The sequence below is a fragment of the Schistocerca nitens genome, chromosome 5 (genome assembly GCF_023898315.1).
Source record: "Schistocerca nitens isolate TAMUIC-IGC-003100 chromosome 5, iqSchNite1.1, whole genome shotgun sequence".
Taxonomy (NCBI): domain Eukaryota; kingdom Metazoa; phylum Arthropoda; class Insecta; order Orthoptera; family Acrididae; genus Schistocerca; species Schistocerca nitens.
The window spans coordinates 555,084,297-555,110,140 of record NC_064618.1 but is presented as its reverse complement, the minus strand read 5'-3'; the positions used below and the strand labels follow the sequence as shown (position 1 = coordinate 555,110,140).

Here is a 25,844-nt window from a genome sequence, read left to right as displayed (position 1 = left end):
TACAAACAGAATAGATAGAAGCCCTAACAAGTATAGTGGCGAGTAACCTCTGCCATATGCATCACAGTGGTTTGCTGAGTAGGGCTACATCTATACTCTGTGTGGCAATGTATCTTTTATTGCACATTATAGTTTCATGAATAAACCAAAATCAAGTACAACTTATGGGGGCAGGGTCTTCAGCAAGAAACAATACATAGCACTGTAAATGGGCTTATTCAGCACAGATCAAGTACATATGGAGCTTAACTGCATTCTTCAGTGAAGAGCGGCACTCCTATTTATGACAGAGATCCCACCCTCCCAGGAGGGCTATGACATGTTTGTGGGTGTAATGAAAATAGCTCTATGCTAAGAGACTAGGGACAGACTTGGAAACAAGAAACCAAACAATTTACCATAGTTTGTACTAGGACAAACAGTGTTTCCATCACTACAATGAAACCTATGTTTTTGTGGAGAGTATAAAAAATAAATCTGACAAAATAGCCTCTGTGGAAAAATGCCAGTGACCCCATTAATTAAATCAGAAACTGAAACAGTCTCAAGCTCATACCAAGCTCATTGATATCCCTTCGTTATTATCCCACACAAAAGTTTTAATATGGATTCAGGTATTATCTTCCACACTCCAATCTGATGAAGTACTTGGAGAAAACTGGACTAGTGTGGCATTTATTTTAGGGCTGGAATCTGCCATCAGAGGCCTTCACACTTTTTTGACTTTTTTACTGTGGTTTACAGTTGTTTAGTATCTATGTGGAAAGTAATATGAAAAGTTCTGATGTCTAGGAACTGAGATTGAATCAGAAAATCTCAAAAAACTTCAAAAAAATAAATAAAAGATGCCAGATTTAATTTGAGTACAAGTGGAATGTCGTCATATTTTCATTTCACCTCCCCATTGTCATAATTTTTCAGGGCTCACATTGCAAAATCAATTGTAGTTTAAGTTGTTTAGACCATGGTCTTTCTGATAAAAATCATTTAAGAGTCTGCAAGAAATTCTTTGTGCAAAAATGGGCTAAAAGTACCTATTTTTGGCATTTTTACAAAAATTGTTAAGTTTGCACATAATTTGTAAAGTCCTGGAAAGCAATAGAATGAAATTTCATATTCTAAGGCCTTGTATTGGTGAGTTGTTATATGCATAGTTTCAAGTTCTCACAATTACATCTGGAGATATAAAAAGCTGAACTTCACATTTTTTTAATCATCAATTTTTTCAGCCATCTTTGCTTCAAATTATGCATATGGAAATTGATCATGAAATCAATTTTTATTATTTCACATAAGAAAGTGCAAAAAGTTATACAAGCTGACAGTTTTATTTCTTTCAAGAAAATATTACAGAAGATGTTTTGTCTCAAAATTGATGAAAACTCAGGAGTGCACTTTTGATAGCTGCGCTGTGGGGTCAAAGAAATAACTATATCTCTGCAAGAATTATACTGGCAAAAGTAAAAATTTACCAATGCTGAATGGGAACATGTGTGAATCTTCACAAAAAAATTAGCCAAATTCTTGATGGTCATGCAGAAACTTCTTTTGAAATTAGACAACTTGGCATGGAATGATCCCCCCTCTGGACACTGAACCACATAGGCATCACAGGCAGTGAAGCCACCACAATGGACCAGCTGCCAATGCAGAGCTCAGCAGCTGACTTACCAGCATATCTCAGATACCGTATCTTACAAAAATTAAACAATGGAAAACCAGGATGGAATGTAACAATATTGTGAAAAGGAAAGTTGCTACTCACCATATAGTGGAAGTGCTGAGTCAACTACCTGTCTTCATGCCCTGAAATGAGGAATGTCGTGCCCACTATCCTTTCCTTCTCTCCCACAGTGGTACTCCACCATCCACCGAACCTGCACAATATACTTGTCCATCCCTACACAACCCTTGCTCCAAACCCCTTACCTCATGGCTCATATCCCTGTAATAGACCTAGATGCAAGACCTATCCCATACATCCTCCCACCACCATCTACATACTCCGGTCACAAACATCACATATCTCATCAAAGGCAGGGCTGCCTATGAAATCAGAAATGTGATCTACTGGCTAAGCTGCAACCACTGTGCGTCATTCTATGTTGGCATGACAATCAACAAGCTGTCTGTCCACATGAATGGCCACCGACAAAGTGTGGCCAAGAAACAAGTGGACCACCTAGTTTCAGAGCATGCTGCCCGACATGACATGCTTCGTTTCAATGACTGCTTCACAGCTTGTACCATATGGATCCTTCCCACTACCTCAGATTTTCTGAATTGTGCACATGGGAACTCTCCCTGCTATATATCCTATGTTCCCATAACCTTCCTGGCCTCAACCTTCATTAGTCATTGTCCTCACCCATCCAGCCTCTTCCCTGTTTCCATTCCAGCACAACACAGCTCTCATTCCACCAATGCACCCAGTCTGTTTACTGCTCTCCTTTTCCACTAACCCCCCCCCCCTCCCCCACACCTCTCCCCTGCTCTCCGTTTAATCTCCTGACTGCAGCTAGCTGCCCTACCCTCTCTCCACCACATCCCTGTGTGCTCCCCAACAGTACTCTGTCCCCCCCACCTACCCTACGATCACTCCCTCTCCCAGCTCCAGCCTCCTTCTTACACACACCCAGTTGCCACTCCTATCATGCACTGCTGCTGTTGCTTCAGCTGCCAGAGACTGTGTGTGTGTGTGTGTGTGTGTGTGTGTGTGTGTGTGTGTGTGTGTGTGTCAGCCATTTGTAACAGTCTTATTTGTAACAGTCTTTCTGTTGTGCCTATGTGCAACTCAGCATCTCCACTATATCTTACAAAAGCAAGAAAAAAGCTATATGATCAACATCTGAGCCAACCAACTCCGAATGATAAAAGTGCTTACCAACAAGAAGAAAACATCACTTTGGCCTTCATGAAGAGAGGCTGTAATCTTAATTGCATCCTTATTGGCCATACACCTAGTCGTCCCCCCCCTCCCCCTTTTTTTTCTCTCTCTCTCTCTCTCTCTCACTCACACACACACACACACACACACACACACACACACACACGTTGAGGAGTCATTCATGTGGATCCTAAGTGACAATGCAACTAAAGCAACCCATATTTTAACCTTCCTATAGGGGTACCTTGTGTTGCTGGTTTTGCCCCTAGAGTATCTCCAGCCCTGCCACTACAAAAATGCTGAATATTACCACCTAGTGACTGAAATTCTTCTGTGCACTGTTTGTCATTGTCATATATGATACTCTGATTTTTTCTTCTTTTTGGTATATTTTCCTGCAGTTCAGGGACGGGGAGAGGGAATTGTGGAGGTACATCTGCCACAGCTCTTGTTATTAAAGAGCCATTACTCCACATTTCCTTCTTCTGCTCAGTCTTGTGCATGCCTGACATAAACTTTTAACAATACACTGTTCACTGTTCTTCATAAGACAGTTTTTGTGCCAGCTACACAGACACTTGCAAAATGCTGTGGGCACATTAATTATGAGGATAACATGCTTCTAAGTCTCTTAGATATCACATTCATCGTCATCATCAATTTAGTTTGTTATTCATATGGGCACCAAGTAATATGTAGCCTAATGTTTCATTTAGTGCATGACTTTTAGGGTCTATATTTGGTATGAGAGGGTTACTTTTATGTGTTTGAAATTATATAATATGAGTTTCATGAAATTAAAAACTTCATTATTTGCCACGAACTAATTATTTGCCAGTTCATAAATCATCTTGGGTTTGCCTGGTAATGTTGAGTTTCAGTCCTTGTTTAGTATAATTCTGTCATCAGCAAGCATTTCAGCCTTTTAGCCATTGGAAGGAATTTATATAGGGCAAGAAATAGATTCAGTCTGCTACTTATCAAACAGTGCATTTTATGTGCCCAAAAGCTAAATTTAGTATTACTACTGTGGTGTATATGACATGACCATCTGCTTTCAGCATTCTGTTACGAAAGAATTACTGTGTCTGAGCTATAAGCATAGTATTGACATCATTACTTTTTGTTGTATCAAATATGTTTTAACACTCACATAATCTGTCACAAAATTAGTTACCAAAATATATTTTCTTGTTTACTTCTATAAGGATTCCATATGTAAGATCGTATATTGCTTTGTTTGTAGAGTGTCCTATAATGAAGCAAAACTGAGAGCATTAACAAGGTTCTTCTAAGAAAAGTAGATCTGTATTCTATTGTAGGCCAATTTAAAAAACAAAAAACAAAAAACAAAAAAATTGAAAAAAAATTGTGATCACTGATATGGGTCTTACCTCTCTGTGGCAAATGAGGGTGGTGCCACTGCTGTCAACCCAAGCATTCCCTGTCTTCCACATTCAGAGTAGCTGCATAAAACCTGTTGACCATGATCTGACACTTTATAGCTGTTTGTGAACATCAGTCAATTCTCTCTGGATGTACACACAGAAGTCAAATCCCTATCTGACTTTCTAAATAGGAAATTTTATACCAAAAGGGTTGAACTATTACTGTCAATGGTAGTATGACATTCTAAGTTGTACCTTTTATGCACCGGTGGTTCTCTGTAACTTTTGGAGCTGAGTGTGTCCTTTTTCAGCAGAGGTATTAACTTGCTGTTACTGTGGTACCCCACCATGTTACCACTCAATTTGTACTGGTGTCACCACCATGGCTACCACAATATTTCATGAGGTGCACACATGAGCCGTCACAATTCTGCTGGCAACAGGCAGTAGCACAATCACACATCCGAAGACAGCACCACCTTGGGGTCAGCAAGCACCACTGACAGCTATTGTCACCTTGAGACACTGAGCAACAAACTAACTTCATATAACTCTGAAGCAGAGTGGACTCCCTCTCATTTTGCTATTGTATTTGCTAATAATAATTTGAACTCTGCTCTTGGGACAAATTGTTTTTGTATCTTGGACTCTGCCTGGTTTTGTATTCTGGACTTGTAGACTATCAGACCTGTGTTCATATTAAAATATATCGAATTTTATGCTTGTTCTAATGTGTGTGGAAGTACAACACTTATGTGATTCTTCAGTTCTCCCGGCGTATTTGTTGCTCAAACAGTCCACGGGTATACTGCCGGTTCATAGTGTCCAACGGGCACAATATTTCAGCGATCAGACATGTCGCCATCGTCAGGTGCGCTGACGAATGAGCTCCTGAGAGCAAGCGGCAGATTTAAATCCCCTCCCCCTGCGGTCTGCTCTCTTCGCCGTCTGCGCCCACGCGCCGGTGGTCGCGAAGGCATGAGCGTCGGAATCTGTTGTAGCGTCGATGTGCTTGCTACGTCCGCCCTGGTCGCCAGTTCGTACTTCTTGCTGAGAGTCTTCTTAATCAGTTTAATTCATGGACCTGGGACTGGGTGGATGGTGTTACCTGGACGACAGCCGATTCTGCACATAAAAAGGCCACTGGACATCAGATTTCAAAATTCTCACGTCTCTCGGATAAACCATCGATGGAGGCACCATACAAGACGATCATCAATCTCACTGACATTGAGCTGTCTCATGAGGCGGTTTCAGTTCAGGAGAAGGGACTCAACTTTGCTCCCGCCCCTAGGTTCACACCTGTCGTGGTCATCGTCAGCGCACTGGAACAGGTTGCAGCGCGATTACCACCTGAAGCAGCAGGAAAAGTGCGTCGGGAAACCTGTCTGGCTCTGACCAGAACTAAACCTACGAAGACTAACATTACCAGTAGAGAAAGGGTGGCCATTCGGGACCTAAGAGAGTGCTCTGAGATTGTTATCTTACCTGCTGACAAAGGCAATGCCACTGTTGTTCTTTCCCGTAAGGACTACATTGAGAAGATGCAGTGCCTGCTAGATGACGATCCTATATGAAGATCAACGCTGACCCCATGAAGAAGGTGGAGAACAAGACCAGGGCTCTACTCAAGGACGCGGATCTACCAGAGGGGGATGCCAAGAAATTGTCACCTCAAGGACTTGTACCACCAAGACTTTATGGACTCCCTAAAGTCCACAAAGTGGGGGTACCTATGCACCCGATTGTCAGCAACATTAGGGCACCTACTTACTTACTTGCTGGCAAAATGTCTGGCTGATTTACTTAGCCCCTATGTAGGTAAATGCCCTCACCATATCCGTAATTCTGTGGATTTTGTGAAACATCTGGACAACTTCAGACTGAAAGACACTGATATCCTAGTGAGCTTTGACATGGTTTCACTATTCACCAGCGTGCATCTGCGAGAGTCAGTCGAGCTTATTGGGCAGAAATTTGACGAGAAGACCACCGAACTCTTTAGCATGTCTTGACCTCAACGTATTTTCTGTTTAATGGGGAATATTATGAGCAAACGGATGGAGTTGCAATGGGCAGCCCACTGGTGATCGCGAATTTTTACATGGAGTACTTTGAGGAGGAAGCCTTGGCGTCATCCAATTGGAAACCTACTTGTTTCTTCCGTTATGTCGATGACGTGTTCAGAAGGAAGATTACCATTCCTGGATGTCATGGTCAAGAGAAGAGCTGATGGTACCCTGAGCCATAGTGTGTACAGGAAGAAAACGCACACTGACCTGTACCTGCATGCAAACAGCTGCCACCACCTGTCTCAGAGGAATGGTACTAAAAACACTAGTACACAGGGCGCGCAGCATCTCAGACGCAGAGAATGTGCCCCAGGAATTGGAACACTTCAAAACCGTGTTCCGAAAAAACGGGTACTCGGAATGGCAGATTAGACGCGCTCTCCATCCCACCACCACAGCACACCTGTGGATATGGATGACGTCACGGAAGAAGAGGTAGCTAGTGCCTTTATTCCGTACAATGGCACACTATCGGGGAAAATCGCCCATATATTAAAGAAACACTGAGTTAAAACCGTCTTTTGCCCGCCCAATAAAACGTGGGCATTGCTAGGAAGTGTGAAAGATGACCTCGGTTTGACGAAGGCCGGTATATAACAAATTCCCTGTGAGTGTGGGAAGATTTACATCGGACAAACAGTACACACCATTGAAGATCGTTGCCGAGAACATCAAAGACACACTCGACTGAAATATCCAAATAAGTCGGCGGTAGCAGAGCACTGTTTTTCCGAGAAACATGAGATGGATTATGAGCATACCAAGATCCTGGCTCAGACCTCTAAATATTGGGACAGCGTTATAAGGGAGGCTATCGAAATTCGCACCAGGGAAGATCTTATCAACTTTGATTGTGGCTACAATCTCAGCAAGGCTTGGGACCCAGCATTGAATGCAATTAAGAAGACTCTCTGCAAGATGTACGAACTGGCGACCAGGGCGGACGTAGCAAGCACATCGACACTACGACAGATTTCGACGCCCACGTCTTCGCGACTGCTGGCGTGCGAGCGCGGACAGTGAAGAGAGCGGCTTGCGGGGGGAGGGGATTTAAATCAGCCGCCTGCCCTCAGAAGCTCGGTTCGTCAGCGCATCTGACGATGGCGACATGTCTGATCGCCGAAATATTGTGCCCATTGGACACTATGAACTGGCAGTATACCCGTGGACTGTTCGAGCTACTACACTTATGTTCAACAATGCCCAAGCAGGTCTCTTCCATAATGTGAGTTGGGAGTCATTATTCATGTGTATTGCTGCAAAATTGTTTGAACAGCTTGCTACAGTGATGAATTATGAGTTTAGAAGTATTATGTTGGTTCGTAGGGTGATAATGAGTAATGCTTGAATGAAATATTTATTGTGATTATAGTTTAAACATATTGTCCTCGTCAACTATTGTGGAATGTTAGAGCCCACTCTACAGTGTTATGTTGTGATATGTGATGCATAGTTCCCAGCAGTCTGAAACTAAATACATAGAGTGGTATAAGTATACCTGCTATTCCACACACCATGTGACTGTGAGCCATGTAGCAAGCACAATAACAGCAATAAATTTGCATAAAATTAAAAACTGCAATCACAATAAACACTGAAATGAAGCACTCATTTAGCCACCATGGTGGTGGGTGAAAATATACCCGTTGTTCCATACACCATGTGAGCATGAATCATATGGCAAGCACAGTAACAGCTATCAGCTTGCATAAAAGTGAAAACTAACTCCGAAGTATACACCAAAATGAAGTGTTTGTGCTGCCACAATGATGGATGTAGTTTGCACTTTAATGAAAGCTTATTGCTGTCATGGTGCTTGGCATATGGCTAATTTATAGTTTAATAGACTGCATCTTACACACTGCCTGTCAACAGCCATAGCAGGCTGTCATGGGCAATTATAATGTGAGTGATTGATTCAGAAAATGAATACGGCAGTGGTAAACTTCATTGTGAAAGTGGAACACCTTTAACTGTTAATAAAAGCATGGTTGGATCTAGGCATTGTTAGGAAGTGTGTTACTTGCAAAAAGCTCAACAAACTAAGTAAAATATCTGTGCTATTATTCTTTCAAAGCAACATTATGTATAATTGATACTGTTCCACATGAACTGTAATTATAATATTGTTATTAAAATTTACATATAAGTGTGGTCTCCTTTTCATTTGGGCACAGCTTCTAGTTATCAATAATGAAGTATTGTCAGAAAGAAGCTGCACAAATATTTAATCAAATATTGATAAGATTTCAAGGTGTTGTTAGGATTAGTAAATTGGTTTAAATGTTCAGAAATGTAACTGTGTGCACTTCACAAAAAAAAAAAAAACACACACACACATTAATATCCTATGATCATAATATCAGTGAGTCATAGTTGGAATTGGTCAACTCATATGAATACCCTTTGTAGAGATGTGAAAAGGAACAATCTTGTGGGTTCAGTCCTAGATAAAGCAAGTGTCAGACTGGTTCATTGGTAGAGTACTAGTAAAATGTAATCAGCCTACAAAGAAGACTGCATAAAAAAACCTTTGTGCAACCCATCCTAGAATACTGCTAAAGTGTGTGGGATCCATACCAAGCAGGACTAATAGGGGATGTTGAATGAATAGAGTGAAGAGCAGCATGAACGATCACAGGTTTTTTGACCTATGGGAGAGTCGCAAATATATTGAAAGAACTGAACATGCACATACTTGAAGACAGACATGAACTGTCCTGTGAAAACCTACTTAGGAAGGTTCTAGAACCAACTTTAAGTGACGAATCTAGGAATATATTGCAACTCCTTTATATGACTCCCAGGGGGATTGTGCACACAAAAGTAGACTAATTACAGTACCCACAGAGTCATTTAAACAATCACTCTTCCCCTCATTCCAAATGTGAAAGGAATGGGAAAAAAAAGCTCTAGTAACAGATACAATGGGACATATACTCTTGACACGCACATCACAGTGGTTTGCAGAGTATAATGTAGGTGTAGATGTAGATAACATTTTTATCACAAGCAGTATGTAGAGAGATGATTTGGCAGTTTAGAGGAAATCTTTCAGTAATTTGAAACCACATAATCTAAACTGAACTTAAGAAAGACATAAAAATCACAGGGCACATAACTATGCTGGAAGCTAAAAAATTATATAAGGAAAAATGGGAGGCTGGATGTAGCTTCCTGTCACCTAGTTGCAGGTAGTGACTTAGAAAATTTTATGGCTTTTTGCTGCTTCTGTTGCTGCTTCAGACAGTCAAATGCTAAAAAATGTATCATTGCACAGCCCACCTAAGAAAAATAGCATGTGATCATGGATGGAAGATTCCAAAGTTTGCATGTAGTAAATGGGCTGAGACTTCAAGAACAAATGATGTAGCCCCTGTGTGTATTTCATACTTATAGACCTGCTTCAAACCCTCCCTAGCATGTTACAGAAGAGTTAAATCATGTTTTTATGGTGTACCACAGTAGTAGGCAAAGAAAAGAAAATGAGTCCAGTTAATAGGCCATTTTGAGGATGTGAACAGTGTCACATGATTTCACAGCTTACACACCAGTAGAGACAGTGTTTCACAGAAAGCCTGACAGTCTGATCAGAGAAATCCTAAGGAACTTATCTGATGAAGAAGAGAAGTGGGAGAAGATCAGTAAGATGGAAAAAAATGTTAGTGAAGAAGGTTGATGCAAGGAACATGCAGTGTGAAAAGCTAGTGCACCCTACTGTGTACGTGAAGGAAGACCTTGTTTTATTGCAAGAAAACTGAACACAAAATTGCAGAATTCCATCATGTCTATAAAGGTCTTAATAAGATTGCTGAAATTAGGCATTGAAATCCCCTAGAATTGGAAAATATATGAACTGGAGAAATCTATGGAACAAAACATGTGGCAAACAAGGATGCAATTGAGCATGATGTAGGCCAGGAAGAAGACTGAACACTGCCCACAAAAATAGGAACTATGTATTTTATGAATAAATATTATTATTTATGTATTGTTTTTACTATTTGTGTTAGTGTATTGTATGTGACGTGCTACTAGCAAAGTAGACTGTTATTTTCGTGAACAGTGGGAGTTTTTTCCTTCTTTTGGAATTTGGCATTGTGACGCTAACAAGGGCACCAATCAACAGTGTAAGAATTTTACCGTGCTGTGCTTATTTTTATTGTTCAGATATAAACTGAGCCACTGTGTTGTTTACATGTCTGCTGAGTTGGTGTGGCAGCAGGAGAGAGGGGATGTTGTCGTGACACGGTTCCCCTTCCACCTTGCCACTTTTGCTGCCATAAATGGCTGAGACTGTGAAGTTGAAACTAGGCAGTAACACACTCCTCTGGTGGGAGGTCAGTGGGCCAGTGCACAAGGGCTACACAGTCATCCTTGTTTCACGTTCCACATTCTCTTAGGCAGCTGGGAACTCATTGACATAACCTGTACAGCTGATGCCAAAAAAACACCAGCTACTGTAGGGAGGCTGCTTTCCATGTCTCAGTGGAGTGTCCACACCACCTCACTAGCCCAAGAAATCTCATCCAATAACAAATTTCAAAATCAGTTATTACACACACGTCACCATGTGTGCATGAGATTTAAAGCATTGTGTGACAAAGAAAAATGCCGATTGTGCATGTGTTAATGCAGCGTTTTCTTTAAGCAGACAGGTCACAGCTTGTACTAATTATTTGAAAATGTTTACCAACTATAAATACCATGTTTTTCTATCTGTTTTACATCACTCCATGAAAATAAACTTTATTTTTTTTCTTTATGTCACACTATATAATAAACATGAACACTTATCACTCCATATGAATATACGTATGTCATACTGTTCACCCTCGTATATAATTTCAATTTTGATTATGTGCTATAACATGTGGCAATAAAGAGTAAAACTTTGTGGTCCTTTGACTAGAAGTATTGTTTTAGGATAGCAAATCTTTCTTGTGCTTTGTTTTCTATTTTATCCTATTGTAGCGACGCTGCCGCGCGCCAATTCAAGCTCGCCAGTGTGTGTGTGTGTGTGTGTGTGTGCTGTGCGCGTGTGTCAGTACAGTGATGTAGCGACGCTGTGTAGTTCCGCGCCCAGCCTCTAGAGGCGCTGTGTTTTATAACTTTTATATACGTTCTGTTTCTTATGATTATTATTCCTTGTTTTTTAGAGTTAGATAGTAGTTCCTTGTCTCCTGACTTGTGTGGACGGATACTATTTTCTCTCCTAACTACAGAAGTTCCCGAGGATTGAGGATCCTCTGTATAGATCGGAAGCAAAATTTTATAGCCCCGAACTGTCCACACATGCCGGGCGTCGTCAGATACGCGCAGCAATAAAGTTATTATTACTCAACTGAAGGTCTTCATTCTTCCGAATCACGTCAAGCAAAAGTCGGACAGCCACCAGTTTAGCTGTACCCGACAAGTGGTGACCCCGACGTGATTCAAGCAGAGACCGACGTGATTAAGAAGAAGCAGTCGTGAGCTACGCAAGTAACGAGCACATAATGACCGAACAGCAGGCCGTCTCCAGGATTGCAGTCCGTTTGCCGCCGTTCTGGCCCGACAACCCAGTACTCTGGCTCGCGCAGGCAGAGGCAACTTTTAGCTGCGCTGGAATAACGGTCGAAGCAACTAAATTTGCGCTGATTGTGAGCCAACTCGACCAACGTTATGCAGCCGAGGTGCAGGACATAATCACAGCACCGCCCGAGGCTGGAGCTTATGCCATGCTAAAATCAGATTAGACGGGTTGCCGCGTCACAAGAGGACCGGATACGTCAGGTTCTGACACAGGAAGAAATTGGCGACAGGAAGCCTTCCCAATATCTGCGACATCTACGCAGCAAGGTTGACACCGTTACTGTGCCAGACAGTCTGCTCAGAACGCTGTGGAGCAGTAGGTTGCCGCCGCAAATAAAAGCCATAATCGCCTCACAAACGGACATGCCGCTGGATGACGTGGCGCAGCTAGCAGACCGGATTCAGGACGCGATCACACCGGCTCCGGTCAGCGCAGTCGCGGCGTTGGACAACAGTGCAAACAGTACCGCGTCTGTGGCACGAGCCGACCATGATTCTCTCGCTGCCAAGGTTGAGCTTTTGTGCGCCCAGGTCAGTGCGCTGCTAGCACGGGACGACGACAATAATAGAAGAAGTCGATACAGACGGCGGCGTTCGAGAAGCAGATCTTCCGGCAGTACTACCACTCCGCAAGGCGAGGTACCGTTGTGCTGGTACCACCGACGATTCGGCGATCAGGCAAGGAAGTGCACATCGCCATGCTCGCACCCAAACGCCACCGGCGGTCGACAATAGGCGCAACCGACTGCCAGTTATCCTCCAAGCGCCTGTTCGTTACCGATAGGAGTTCCGGCGTTAAGTTTTTAATTGACACTGGGTCGGACCTGAGTATCATACCACGAACAGCCATACATCGTTGCCGGCCGCCAACTGCCTTCCGTCTGACGGCTGCCAACAATTCTTCCATCGCAACATATGGCACACAGAGGATGGAGCTTAATCTCGGCCTACGTCGCGCGTACGAGTGGAATTTTACAGTTGCTGACGTCACGGAGGCGATCGTCGGGGCTGATCTCCTCGCGCACTATCACCTGCTGCCGGACGTCGCGAACGCACGCTTGGTAGACAGCGTCACTGGCTTAGCTGTCACGGGTTTCCGTCGCAACACCGCAACGCACAGTGCCAAGTTGGTCCATGCTACGGAGGGTGAGTACACTGAATTACTGCTTAACTATCCGAACTTGACCAGGCCGCCCGGCGCTCCCAGGTTCATACCACATGACACGGTGCATCACATTCAAACGACTGATGGTCCCCCAGTAGCATGCCGACCTAGGCGTCTCGCTCCGGACAGATTGAAGATAGCGAAGGCAGAATTCGACGCCATGATTCGCGAGGGCATAATGCGGCCATCTAAGAGCCCGTGGTCCTCCGCATTACATCTTGTTCCGAAGAAGGGTGGAGCTTGGCGCCCATGCGGTGACTACCGTGCGCTTAACGCGCGAACGGTGCCGGACAGATATCCCGTTCCGTTACTGAGGGATTATAATCACGCTTTACATGGTGCCACGGTGTTCACAGTCCTGGACTGCGCTAAAGCGTATACACAGATTCCGGTGGCCAATGACGACATTCCAAAGACTGCAATAATAACGCCTTTCGGTTTATTTGAAAGTAAATTTATGACTTTCGGTTTACGCAATGCCGCTCAGACCTGGCAAAGGTTTATAGACTCGGTTCTCCAGGGGCTGCCGTTCTGTTTCGCCTACCTGGACGATGTGTTAGTGTTCTCTGCTGACCACGATCAACACCGACAACATCTGCGAGAGATTTTCGAGCGATTGGAGCGTTACGGTGTCGTCTTGAACGTGGACAAGTGTGTTTTTGGGCAGTCAGAGGTGACATTTCTTGGCCATAAGATTTCTGCTGAAGGCTCTCTTCCTCTGTCCGAGAAGGTGGACGCTATCTTGCAGCTACCCCGACCAACTACAATCAAAGAATTACGTCGTTTTTTGGGGATGCTCAATTTTTATCGACGACACCTTCCTCACGCTGCGGAGCTGCAGGAACCTTTGACGGCGGCATTATCAGGCCCTAAAGTAAATAGCAAGTCTCTGATACAGTGGACAGAGGACATGTGTTCTGCGTTCGAGGCAACAAAGAGGAGTATGGCCGACGCGGCGCTTCTCGCACACCCACGACTCGACGCGCCATTAGCAATTGTCGTAGATGCAGCCAGACGGCGATCGGTGCCGCGTTACAACAATGGTCCGACAACGCATGGCAGCCACTGGCGTATTATTCCCACAAGCTTTCGCCTGCACAGAGAAAATGGAGCACATACGATCGTGAACTCCTGGCAGTATACCAAGCAGTGAAATATTTTCGCCCTCAAGTGGAAGCGCGAACTTTCACGGTATATACAGACCACAAACCACTCACTTTCGCCTTCCGTCGGAATAGTGTCAACTGCTCTCCCCGTCAATTTCATCACCTTGAGTTCGTGGCCCAGTTTACTACCGACATTAGACATATTTCTGGGATCGACAACATTGTTGCGGATTGCCTTTCACGGATCAGCAGTGTTTCCAGTAACATAGACTTTCCTGCACTGGCACAGGCACAGAGAGACGACGAAGAACTCCTTGCCTATGTTAAAGACACGGCTTCAGCATTGCAACTGAAACTTGTTGATGTTCCGGGGGAGGACACACAGCTATACTGCGACGTTTCTCGCGGCCGACCTCGTCCCTTTCTGACGCCGGCTTTTAGAAGGCAAGCCTTTGATACGGTACATGGATTGTCCCATCCAGGGGTACGCCCGACATTCCGCCTAGTATCGCAACGTTTCGTGTGGCCAGGCATGCAAAAAGACTGCCGCGAGTGGGTCCAATCTTGTCTTCAGTGCCAACGCTGCAAGATTAACCGCCATGTACACGCACCGATCGGCGATTTTCCGGATACCACCGCCCGCTTTGCCCACGTTCATTTGGATGTAGTCGGACCACTTCCACCTTCGAACGGGCAAAGATATCTGTTTACAATGATCGACCGTTTTACGCGTTGGCCGGAGGCAGTGCCGGTGGATAATATCACAGCAGACACATTAGCTTCCGCTTTTGCAATGACGTGGTTGGCAAGATTTGGATGCCCACTACATATTACCACTGACCGCGGACGGCAATTTGAATCAGACCTGTTCTCACAGCTGGCCAAGTTTTGTGGTTACACCCACCATAAGACCACAAGTTATCACCCAGCAAGCAACGGCATGATCGAACGCTGGCACCGTTGTTTGAAGGCCGCGCTGATGTGCCACGAAGAAACCTGGACAACCGCACTACCAGTGGTCTTGTTAGGCTTACGGACGACTTTCAAACCAGACCTGGGGTCGTCAGCGGCAGAACTGGTTTACGGAGAAACACTGCGCCTTCCTGGTGACTTTGTAGACGCTGATGCCACGGAGACAGTTGCTACTGGCCAGCCGGATTTCTTGCGACGATTGAGGGACCATGTATCAAAGATTCGCCCTCCGAAAGCCACACGTCATGGCAAGCCGCCCACTTTCGTGCACCAGGACCTGGAACAATGTCGTCACGTCATGCTCCGCACTGAGGGCGTTAAACCGCCTCTACAAGCTCCTTATTCTGGTCCATATGAAGTGCTACGGCGCAGTGCCCACACCATGGATATCCTAGTGAACGGCAAAACGACGACTGTCGCGTTGAATCGGGTTAAACCTGCATATGTTTTTCCTGACACCCCACTAGCGGCACCTCGTCGTAGGCGTCCACCTACCGCTGTTCCAGACACTGACGCCACATCTCCGGCGCCGGCTCTTCAACATTCGCCGCCCAACGCAGCACAACATCCGCCTCCTGACGTTGTTCCTCCTCCTCCGACGAGGACGACCCGTTCTGGACGTCGGGTGCACTTTCCGGCGCGGTATCTCGACGCCGACGCTCCGCTTCCGCCCGGGGGGCTGATGTAGCGACGCTGCCGCGCGCTAATTCAAGCTCGCCAGTGTGTGTGTGTGTGTGTGTGTGTGTGTGTGTGTGTGTGTGTGTGTGTGCTGTGCGCGTGTGTCAGTACAGTGATGTAGCGACGCTGTGTAGTTCCGCGCCCAGCCTCTAGAGGCGCTGTGTTTTATAACTTTTATATACGTTCTGTTTCTTATGATTATTATTCCTTGTTTTTTAGAGTTAGATAGTAGTTCCTTGTCTCCTGACTTGTGTGGACGGATACTATTTTCTCTCCTAACTACAGAAGTTCCCGAGGATTGAGGATCCTCTGTATAGATCGGAAGCAAAATTTTATAGCCCCGAACTGTCCACACATGCCGGGCGTCGTCAGATACGCGCAGCAATAAAGTTATTATTACTCAACTGAAGGTCTTCATTCTTCCGAATCACGTCAAGCAAAAGTCGGACAGCCACCAGTTTAGCTGTACCCGACACTATCAACATACATTTAGTAAACTGATTTCATTTTCATTTGAGAAAGAAAGCTCTACTTTATGTGTATACTTAAGGTGCATTACTGTGTTGGTGAACAATTCATAATTAACTAACTTCCACTTCAATTAAATATGTTTTTCCCTTTTAAATTTCTGCATAGTAGTAAGTGAAAGTTAACATGAGAGGCCTTTTTGATATTTTGTTGTTGTGAAGTCTAAATATAGAACCAGATACATTCTCAGATGTAGGTCTGAGAGATTGTAGAGTACTTAGATTACTTGGTAGCTCCTTATGTTTTTTGCAGGGTTGTAAAATCAACATAACTCGATATTTTTAATGATCCACCTGTGCACCATCTGCATCCTTAGGAGAGATGCTGTTGCTGCTGCTAAAAATTGATGCCAAGGATAGAAACCATCATCTTATTGTAACCTACCACTCCCTCACATCATTTGTTGATGGTCACTCACATCATAATTAAATCTTTTAATAAGCTTTAAGAGGAATAAGGTTTACAATAAACTTTTTACTTATCTTCTTTTTCGTAGTTGGCTCCAGTTCTTCACGTACTGGGGCCGATTCTTGAAGCTGAATTTTTTTTTATATTATAAGTTCTCATGGTTCCAATTGACGTGATAACTTTTGAAAGAATTGCCTGAGAAGTAATTTCTTCTTCTATAATTTTTATTCTTTCACATTTTTCTATATCACACTGTCTTTACAATTTCCACTTCAAAATTGGAAATTACACTGTTATTTCCAAACCTAAAAACATGTCCAATCACATCAGAGACATGTCCACCACTAATCCATTCTGTGGTACTAACAATAGTCCAAAGAGTTTACAAATTTTCTTGACAAATGAATTTCCACCAATTTATATCATTATTTTATAAATGACTCTAGGAAAAAATTTAATAAGTTTCGTCAAATTGTCTAATTATTAATAGGAATTTTAAGTGTGCCAGATATTTCATAATTTCAAATGTTTTTTTTAAAAAAAAGTAATTTTAACTGTACATATAGTTAGTACATATTGATCGTAACAACGAAAATAAAGTAATTTCTTTTTATACATTTTAGCCTGAAATATAATACGTCATGTGCAAAATCATATGCAATTTTTTTTAGAAAAACAGTGGAGATAATATTAACCTGTGTAAAAGTTCACAAGTATTTTTTGGTATCGCCTACTTCTGTTGAGGAAAAGTAATGGTTGAGGAGAGTGTCCTTTTACACTATGTAGGCCACTTGTACCATACATGGTGTATGCATCACCCACCAAAGTTGCTGTCCCAAAAACTGGGTTAATGACACTGCCCGTATTAGGACAACTGTGTCAATGATGTATCACACTCAAAGAGTATCTCAAACAGTTGGGCCAGCCACACTGAAGAATATTGCATTTTGATGTGAGATAGTACATGGCTGAATAATGACAATATTGTGAAAAGGATACATTACTACTCACCATATACCGGAGATGCTGAGCTGCAGACAGGTACAACACGAAGACTGCTAAACAAGTAAGCTTTCGGCCACAAATTCATGTAACTCACTCTCATATAACTACTGTCTCTGGCTGCCTAAGCTTTGGCTACAAGAGACAGCAGTCATGTGTGTGTGAATTGTGTCTGCATGAATTTGTGTGTGTGTGTGTGTGTGTGTGTGTGTGTGTGTGTGTGTGTCTCTCTCTCTCTCTCTCTCTCTCTCTCTCTCTCTCTCTTCTAAATCAGAAGGAAGCCTTTTGGCTGAAAGCTACTTGTTTAGCAGTCTTTTTGTTGTACCTGTCTGCAGGTCAGCATCTTCAGTATATGGTGAGTAGCAATCTATCCTTTTCATAATATTGTCTGTATTCCATCCTGCATTTTCCTTTGTTTGTTAGTACAGGTTTGCACATTGTTATAGGAAAACCATTGTCTCTATTAATCAGATTGTCCACCTAATTTCAGTTGCCTCCTTATAAACACTTTCCCAAAACTGGATGTACGAAATTCCCATGTCTCTCTTGCAAACAACGTTACACTACCACCAATTTTCAGCCTGTTGTCACCTCATGTGACAGCGATGTTCCACTCACCTGTCCTGAACCATGGAAATCAACTGGCTGATGTAAGCATTTATATGCAGTTTTTTATATACCAGTTTTCTTAAGTGCCAAATTATCTTTGACAGAGCTCAGTAGTGCCCCAATTTTGGCAAGTGAATTGAACACACTCTTGATATCAGATCGCCTTAAAATTCCTCTAGTCTTAAATGATATAGGCTACCCACAGCATAAGAAATAAATGCCACAGATCCATGCTTATCTTTATGCACCTCCGAGGATGGTTCAAACTCCATAACCTGATGAATGTGCTTGTTTCTTAGCCCTACAATCACCTAACATGGGAAAAAATTGTCCGTACATTTTTCTTATGTTAAAAAATCATAACAAATGTCCATTTGTGTTTATGGGCCTTTTCCTATTTGTCTTTCACCTTATAAAGTACTATACTGTATGATTCTGTGGTTAAAATTTTAAAAATTGAAAATAGAAAATATAAATTTTATGCCCTGGCTTGTGACCATAATTTTGTTGTCTTCCTTACAACTGTCAAGCACAGACAAAAATTGCCCATATATTTTTCTGTTGTTAAATTTCATTTGGCAACCTCGATTCTGAGTGTTACTGGGTCTTGTGGAGAGTCCAGTTGTTGAGGTTCATTTTCATTGTTGATTACTAACCACTATTATTAGCAGTTTGTTACAGTAGAGCAAATGCCTTTTTTGTGAAGTAGATTTTCTAAAATGAGTTGTAGAGGCTTGAATGATGCAGAAATTCTTGCTGAACTTTTAGTAGATGACGAATTACCATGCAAGTAATGCTCCAAACAAATATGTTACATGTTTTGGTAGAGTGTATCTTGCAGAAGCTCCAAGGCATTGTGAAAGGGATTTTGCCAACATAGTCCATGAACATTGGGAAATAAGTACTGCTGGGAAAGTAACAAGTATATGTGAATCATTCAAGAAATTTTTCACTTCTGAAATAGTACAGAAAATTGTTGATCATACAAATGAAAAAGCTGAAAAAAAAAATATATCTCCTGCTAGCGTTTCTTAAATATATGCTTTGATTCTAATGCGAATTTACCTGGACACCACTATTTTGTTACCTCTTTTATGGTCAAATTTACTGGGAAGAGCCGTATGTAGAGGAACTAGGAGTAAGACAAGAGCATGTCAGCTATTGAAAATTCTTCACTTTGATGATAAAGCCACCAGCGCAGAAAGACATGTTGGTGACAAATTTGTGCCGCTGCATGAAGTATTTGAAGAATTGAATGGAATATTCCTGAGGTACTTCAGAAGTGGCCCTCACGATGCAGTTGATGTAATGCTATGTCTTTTCAGAGATTGCTGTCCTTTTATATTTTTTCTCAAAGACAAACCGGGAAAACATGGTATACTTATTAGAATTCTCAGTAGTGCAACTGAACAATACATAATAAAATTGGAAGTGTATGGTGGAAAAGACAATAGACCTGCCTGTGAATGAGGTCCTCTTGAAATTAAAGAGACTGGTGGAGTCAATAAAGAATACAGGCTGCAATATCACAACTGACCATTTCTACACGTCTGTGGAATTGGCGGACATTCTGTATGAAGATTACAAACTTACCTTGGTTGAGACACTCAAATCCAACAGGAAACATGTACTGCAAGAACTTAAGATGACAAGAAGGCAGAGAGCTGTATTCCTCCAAATTCGCATTCACAGATCCATCTACTAAGAAGTTTCCAGTAACAATTGTCTCTTACATCACAAAGGAAAAACGAACAAAAAATTCTGTTGATATTGTCAACACAACATCACGGTGCAGGAGTAGAAGTAGATACACCAAAAAAGAAAATCTGTAGAAACCTATACTATAATTCCACTAAGGGAGGAGTGGGTGCCATAGATCAAATGGCTAGGACATACTCTAAAAAAGGGGGTACGAGAAGTTGGCCACTGTCATTGTTCTACAGCCCACTTGATAAAGCTGTGCTAAACTCAGACACACTGTTCAAGATGAATCTGCCTAAGTGGAACAAAGGGAAATCAAACACCAGAAGACTGTATCTTCAGGAATTAGGCCTTGAACTTTTGAAACCATATGTAGAGAGTGATCCAAGGACTTGAAAGGACTTCAGTTGCCTATTATTTGTGCAATGCAGGAGATCCTTTGTAGGAGTAGAGGTAACCAAAATTGCTGCAAATGAGGAACTAACTAGGAAAGTGAGATGCCACATATGCTTGAAAAATGCTAGTAACCTGGGACAACATCATGAAAATCAATTTAACATGTGGAAGCTGTGGTCTCCATCTGTGTAAGAGTCATTCAGAATCAACCATTGTGTGTGTGTGTGTGTGTGTGTGTGTGTGTGTGTGTGTGTGTGTGTGTGTGTGTGTGTGTAGAAAATACTGTCATTCACAGATGACATTTATCTCCTGAGCGTGCGCGCGCGCAGGAGATAAATGTCATCTGTGAATGACAGTATTTTCTCCAAGTGAAGAGTTATTTTTGAAAGTTTTCAATGTACCATAACCTATATTTGTTCAACTGTTTTGGAAACTTTCCCTCAAGGAGAGAACTGTATTGCTCAGTTATTAGAGCAAAAAGTGCATAGTTACTTCGGACAACCTGTGTACTTAAGTACAGCTTTTATGTTTCTAGTTTATGCAAACTTTCATTGTCCAAGAATTGACCACAGTTGCTTGTTATATTCACCCTATGTGATCAAAAAATGACATTTATAGTTATGTTATCAATATTTTCTTTTAAACTGATTTCACGTTGGAAACATGCTTCCTTAAAATAAATACATACTACAGGATTTACAGATTATTGTAACACGGGAAAAATTTGCCATTGGTTGCTCAGTGCAACCCAAAATACCTTGGTGCTACAAGGGTTAAACCAGCTGCCCAGTGCTCGTGTTCTTGTGTTAGACTATCTGTATCAGAAATAGAATGGTCTCTCCATACCAGAGTTCTTAGGATCCAGTCGCATTGCTACACTGGGTGGCAACGCTTTGCCTGCAGATGTTGATCGGTATGTGTCAGTTTTCAATGAGCATTATATCTCAAATACCATCACATTTTTCTGAAAACCGTTATGCCTAAAAATGAAAGCTTCCATCACCTTCAACCTCTACGATAAATTTAATGCTGGGCTGGAGACAGTTGAAGGGGTCAAAAATTAGGTCGAGAATATCATGTCCATGGAGCCAGACAAAAAAGGTATCACTAGTGTGTGTCAAGAAACATGTTGGTTGCAGTGCCCTATCCTTAAAGTCCTCCATGAATAAATTGGCAACTATGGGCCATAAACAGATACCCATAGCCACTCCATTATTCTGTTAAAAAGATTTTGCCATTAACAAAAAATATGTGGATGTCAGTAGGTGAGAACAAAGCTTCATCCAGCAGGCAGCCCTTTATCACTCAAAATTGCAAATTTATTCTTGGATGACTTCCAGGATAGGGCACTGAAGACTTCAGCTTTGCAAAAAATCTGCTTCTGGAAATACGTAGATGACGCCTTTTTTGTCTGGACCCATGGATGCTCATGACAGATTTTTGGATCACTTCAGCTGTCTTTATCCCAGCATCAAATATACCATTGAGGTTAAAAGTAATGGGAAGCTTCAATTTTTGGATGTAGTGGTTTACAGAAAGCCTAAGGGTATTCTGGGACATAGGAGTTATACACACTCATGTGTTTTGCCACTCAATCAATAAGCCCCATCAATAACATTTAAGTGGATAACAGGAAAATATTAAAAAAATGATTACCTGCAATCTGCTGCCCATACCTACATCTACTTCTGTAATCTGCAAACCACACTACAGTTTGTGGTGGAGGGTATTTCTGGTACCATTGTCTTTGCCTCCTTCCCTGTTCCATTCGCGAATAGTGCATTACAGTTATTTCTCATGATTTTTTTTTTTTTGTTCTACTTCATTCCTAATGTTCTTCCACGTGTAGGTGCTCATTTTTAGAACATTGCATTTCACTGACACTGGATATCTTTCTTTTCGTGTGTGTGTGTGTGTGTGTGTGTGTGTGTGTGTGTGTGTGTGTGTGTGTGTGTGTGTGTTTTTTTCCCGAGGGACCAGTTTCATGTTGTGAAGGTGCACTTACACGAGCTAAATAGGACTTTTGTTACAGTTGCCAAAGACAGTGGGTGGCTAACATCTCTGAGGGAGGTGGCCAGTTTGCCTGCTAGGAATGCGGGAGAGAAGGGAATAAGGTGTATGAGGTGACATGATTGCAGCAGCCGGTGGGAAGTGGCACATGCTGAAGGTGATATGGGGAAGTGGATTGGAAGGAGGTAACAGGACAGAGTAAAGGGAACTGTTAGTGGAGGGTGCGGGGACTGTGAGTTACCTGACACTGAGGCCAGGATGATTACGGAAGCAAAGGATGTGGTGTAAGTGTAACTCCCATCTGTGTAATTTAGTGAAGCTGGTTGTGTAGGGACAGATGCAGTTCATTCAGGTTGTGAAGCAGCCGTTGAAAATGAACTTGTGCTCAGCTGCATGTTGTGCCACCAGGTGATCAATTGTTCTGGATAACAGCTTGGCAGTGGTCATTCATCCTGCTGGACAGCTGGTTGGTAGAATGAGATTTTCACTCTGCAGCGGAGTGTGCGCTGATATGAAACTTCCTGGCAGATTAAAACTGTGTGCCTGACCGAGACTCGAACTTGGGACCTTTGCCTTTCGCGGGCAAGTGCTCTACCATCTGAGCTACCAAAGCACGACTCACACCCAGTACTCACAGCTTTACTTCTGCCAGTATCTCGTCTCCTACCCTCCAAACTTTACAGAAGCTCTCCTGCGAACCTTGCAGAACACACAGTTTTAATCTGCCAGGAAGTTTCATATCAGCGCACACTCCGATGCAGAGTGAAAATCTCATTCTAGAAACATCCCCCAGGCTGTGGCTAAGCCATGTCTCCGCAATATCCTTTCTTTCAGGGGGTGTTAGTTCTGCAAGGTTCGCAGGAGAGCTTTGTAAAGTTTGGAAGGTAGGAGACGAGATACTGGCAGAAGTAAAGCTGTGAGGACCGGGCGTGAGTCGTGCTTCGGTAGCTCAGATGGTAGAGCACTTGCCCGCGAAAGGCAAAGGTCCCGAGTTCGAGTCTCGGTCGGGCACACAGTTTTAATCTGCCAGGAAGTTTCAGCTGGTTGGTAGTAATTCCAATATAAAAATATCTGCCGTGTTTGCTGTATGGTTGGAGGAGTACAACATGGCTGCACTCACAGGTAGCCAAGCCTCTGATGGGATGGGTTAAGCCTGTGGCAGTTGTTCAAGTCCAGGGTGATATTGGGCAATGACAGGGGTGCTCCTTTACATCTGATTCTTGGGAGTGGTGGGAGAATTGGGGATGTGCAAGGATATGGTATGGGAAATCTGTTTGTGGATTTGGTTTTGGGGTTATTGCCTGTGCTGCAAAGGCCTTTGCGAGGCCTTCAGCATACTGGGGAATGGACGGCTCACCACTGCCAGTACGGTTTCCATGGGTGGCTGCTAGGATGTATGGAAGGGATTTTTTGGTGTGGAAAGGATGAAAGCTGTCAAAATTGCAGGTACTATTGATGGTTAATAGGTTTAATGTGGACACAGGTGTAGATGGTGCCATCAGATAGGTTTAGGTCAATACCCAGGAAGGTGACACATTGGGTAGAGAAGGACCAGGTAAAGCTGTTGGGAGAGATTGTGTTGTAAAGGAATGTAGATAGAGTGCCTTGGCCCTGAGTCAGATTGTGAAGATATCAACAGTGAACCTGAACCAGACTTCTGGTTTCTTTGTTCTGGAAAAATTGAAATGTGTGTGATGTGAACATTAGTGTTTTACTTTGAGTTAGAATATGTTATGATTTACAATTTCCTGCCTGGTATATACCATTAACCTACTATAGAGTATTGCACCAGAACACAAAACTCCCATCTGAACCCTAGACATGGATACATAATCTATATCTTACTTTTACTTTTAATATTGTGGTTGTGAATTTCATCATTAATCCTGAATGTCTATTCTTATTAATTACATATGCCATTAGGGAGTAAACGTGTGAGCATTTGAGTTTATTAAAACCAAGGCCAGTGAAGAGAGATGATGTTTGGTTATCATGTTTACTTCGTATTATTACTGCAAACTTGAGTAAATTTTTAGTTTTTGTTTCCTGGACTTCATTGTCCTATGAGGTTGGGCCATAAAACAGTACTGACGGAAACGTACTATCAATCACATCTGTGGGCCAAAACAGTGAGTGATTTGTTAGTGCAAAGCAAATAGAACTGAACTTTTTGGTTAGCTTATGCACAAACTGGTGGCACTACAAGTTATTATCTTCCTGGGTGCTCAGAGATTACACCAATTGGATTTTATTTAATGTGTATCCATAGAGCTCTAGTTCTGGTAGTTGAAAACCTGTTTCACTTTTATCTTGTCTGTGTCCAGGACTGATATGTTTATGTCCTTTACAAGAATACTTGCATTATCAGCGAATGTTATTGCTTTTGAAGAGTACATCAGCGTCTTTGGTAGATCACTTATGTGCGTTAAGAATAGGAGCAGACCAAGTTCCGAACTTATAGGTCACTGTATTTAATTTTTACCTACTTACTGTGTGATGTTACACTGTTTACTTTTGGATATACAAAAAAAGGTATCTGGTATCTAAATACTGATCTTTACAGCTGTGTTGTACCTGAAAACAATTAAGTGATGCACTCCGAAGTAACCCAAATGCATATAAGAAATAAGATTCTACTAAATTAAATAGTCAGTTTATGGGCAGTACAGACAACTTTGGTTATAGTAGCTCAATCTCAAAGTTTATAAACTGTCGTTACCAAATGTTGAATATAGAAGACTAAATGCTGCCTCTTAGTGTTACTTCTCATACACATCTGTAGCCTGGAATGCAATCAGTGTGTTATGTATTATGATGTAAGGCTGTCACCACACAATGTGATAATGTGAAGCACCACACTACCTGTGGATCAATATTGGCCGTCAGCTATGTGTTTTAAATGTCTTTCTCTTCACTATTATTACCTAGCCCTCCTTTTACGTAAGTTTAGCAATAAGTTAATAAGATACATTGTTTGGAAATATGTTATATACTGATGAAAATATACACTGTTGCTACAGTAGTGCCTTTGCAGACAATGGAATTTTGTTTTTTCTAAATGTAATTACTTTTTAGGTGTTGAGGTGTTTTATCAACCATGTGAGAGACTAGTTGGAATGTGATAGAGCTGTGTGCTGCATTAGGGTGATAAATAATATTTAAATTTTTAATTTATTTCACTTTCCTGTACAGTTTTTAAGATAATACCATTGTCACTGATTATTATTATCTATATTACTGAAATTGACTGGCTGCAGTCATTTTATTTTATGTTTTATCACACCAAAAACTGTCAGTTTACACTGTGTGATGAATAATGTTTTATGAGCAATGTTACATACTCTTTTG

General features: G+C 42.3%; 1 protein-coding gene across 2 annotated transcripts in view; it reads left to right on the top strand.

Annotated features, from left to right (window-relative positions):
• LOC126259179 (peptidyl-prolyl cis-trans isomerase-like 1) overlaps positions 1–25,844 on the top strand; it is a 116,585-nt gene that overhangs the window by 25,610 nt on the left and 65,131 nt on the right. The gene's annotated exons all lie outside the window — the stretch shown is intronic.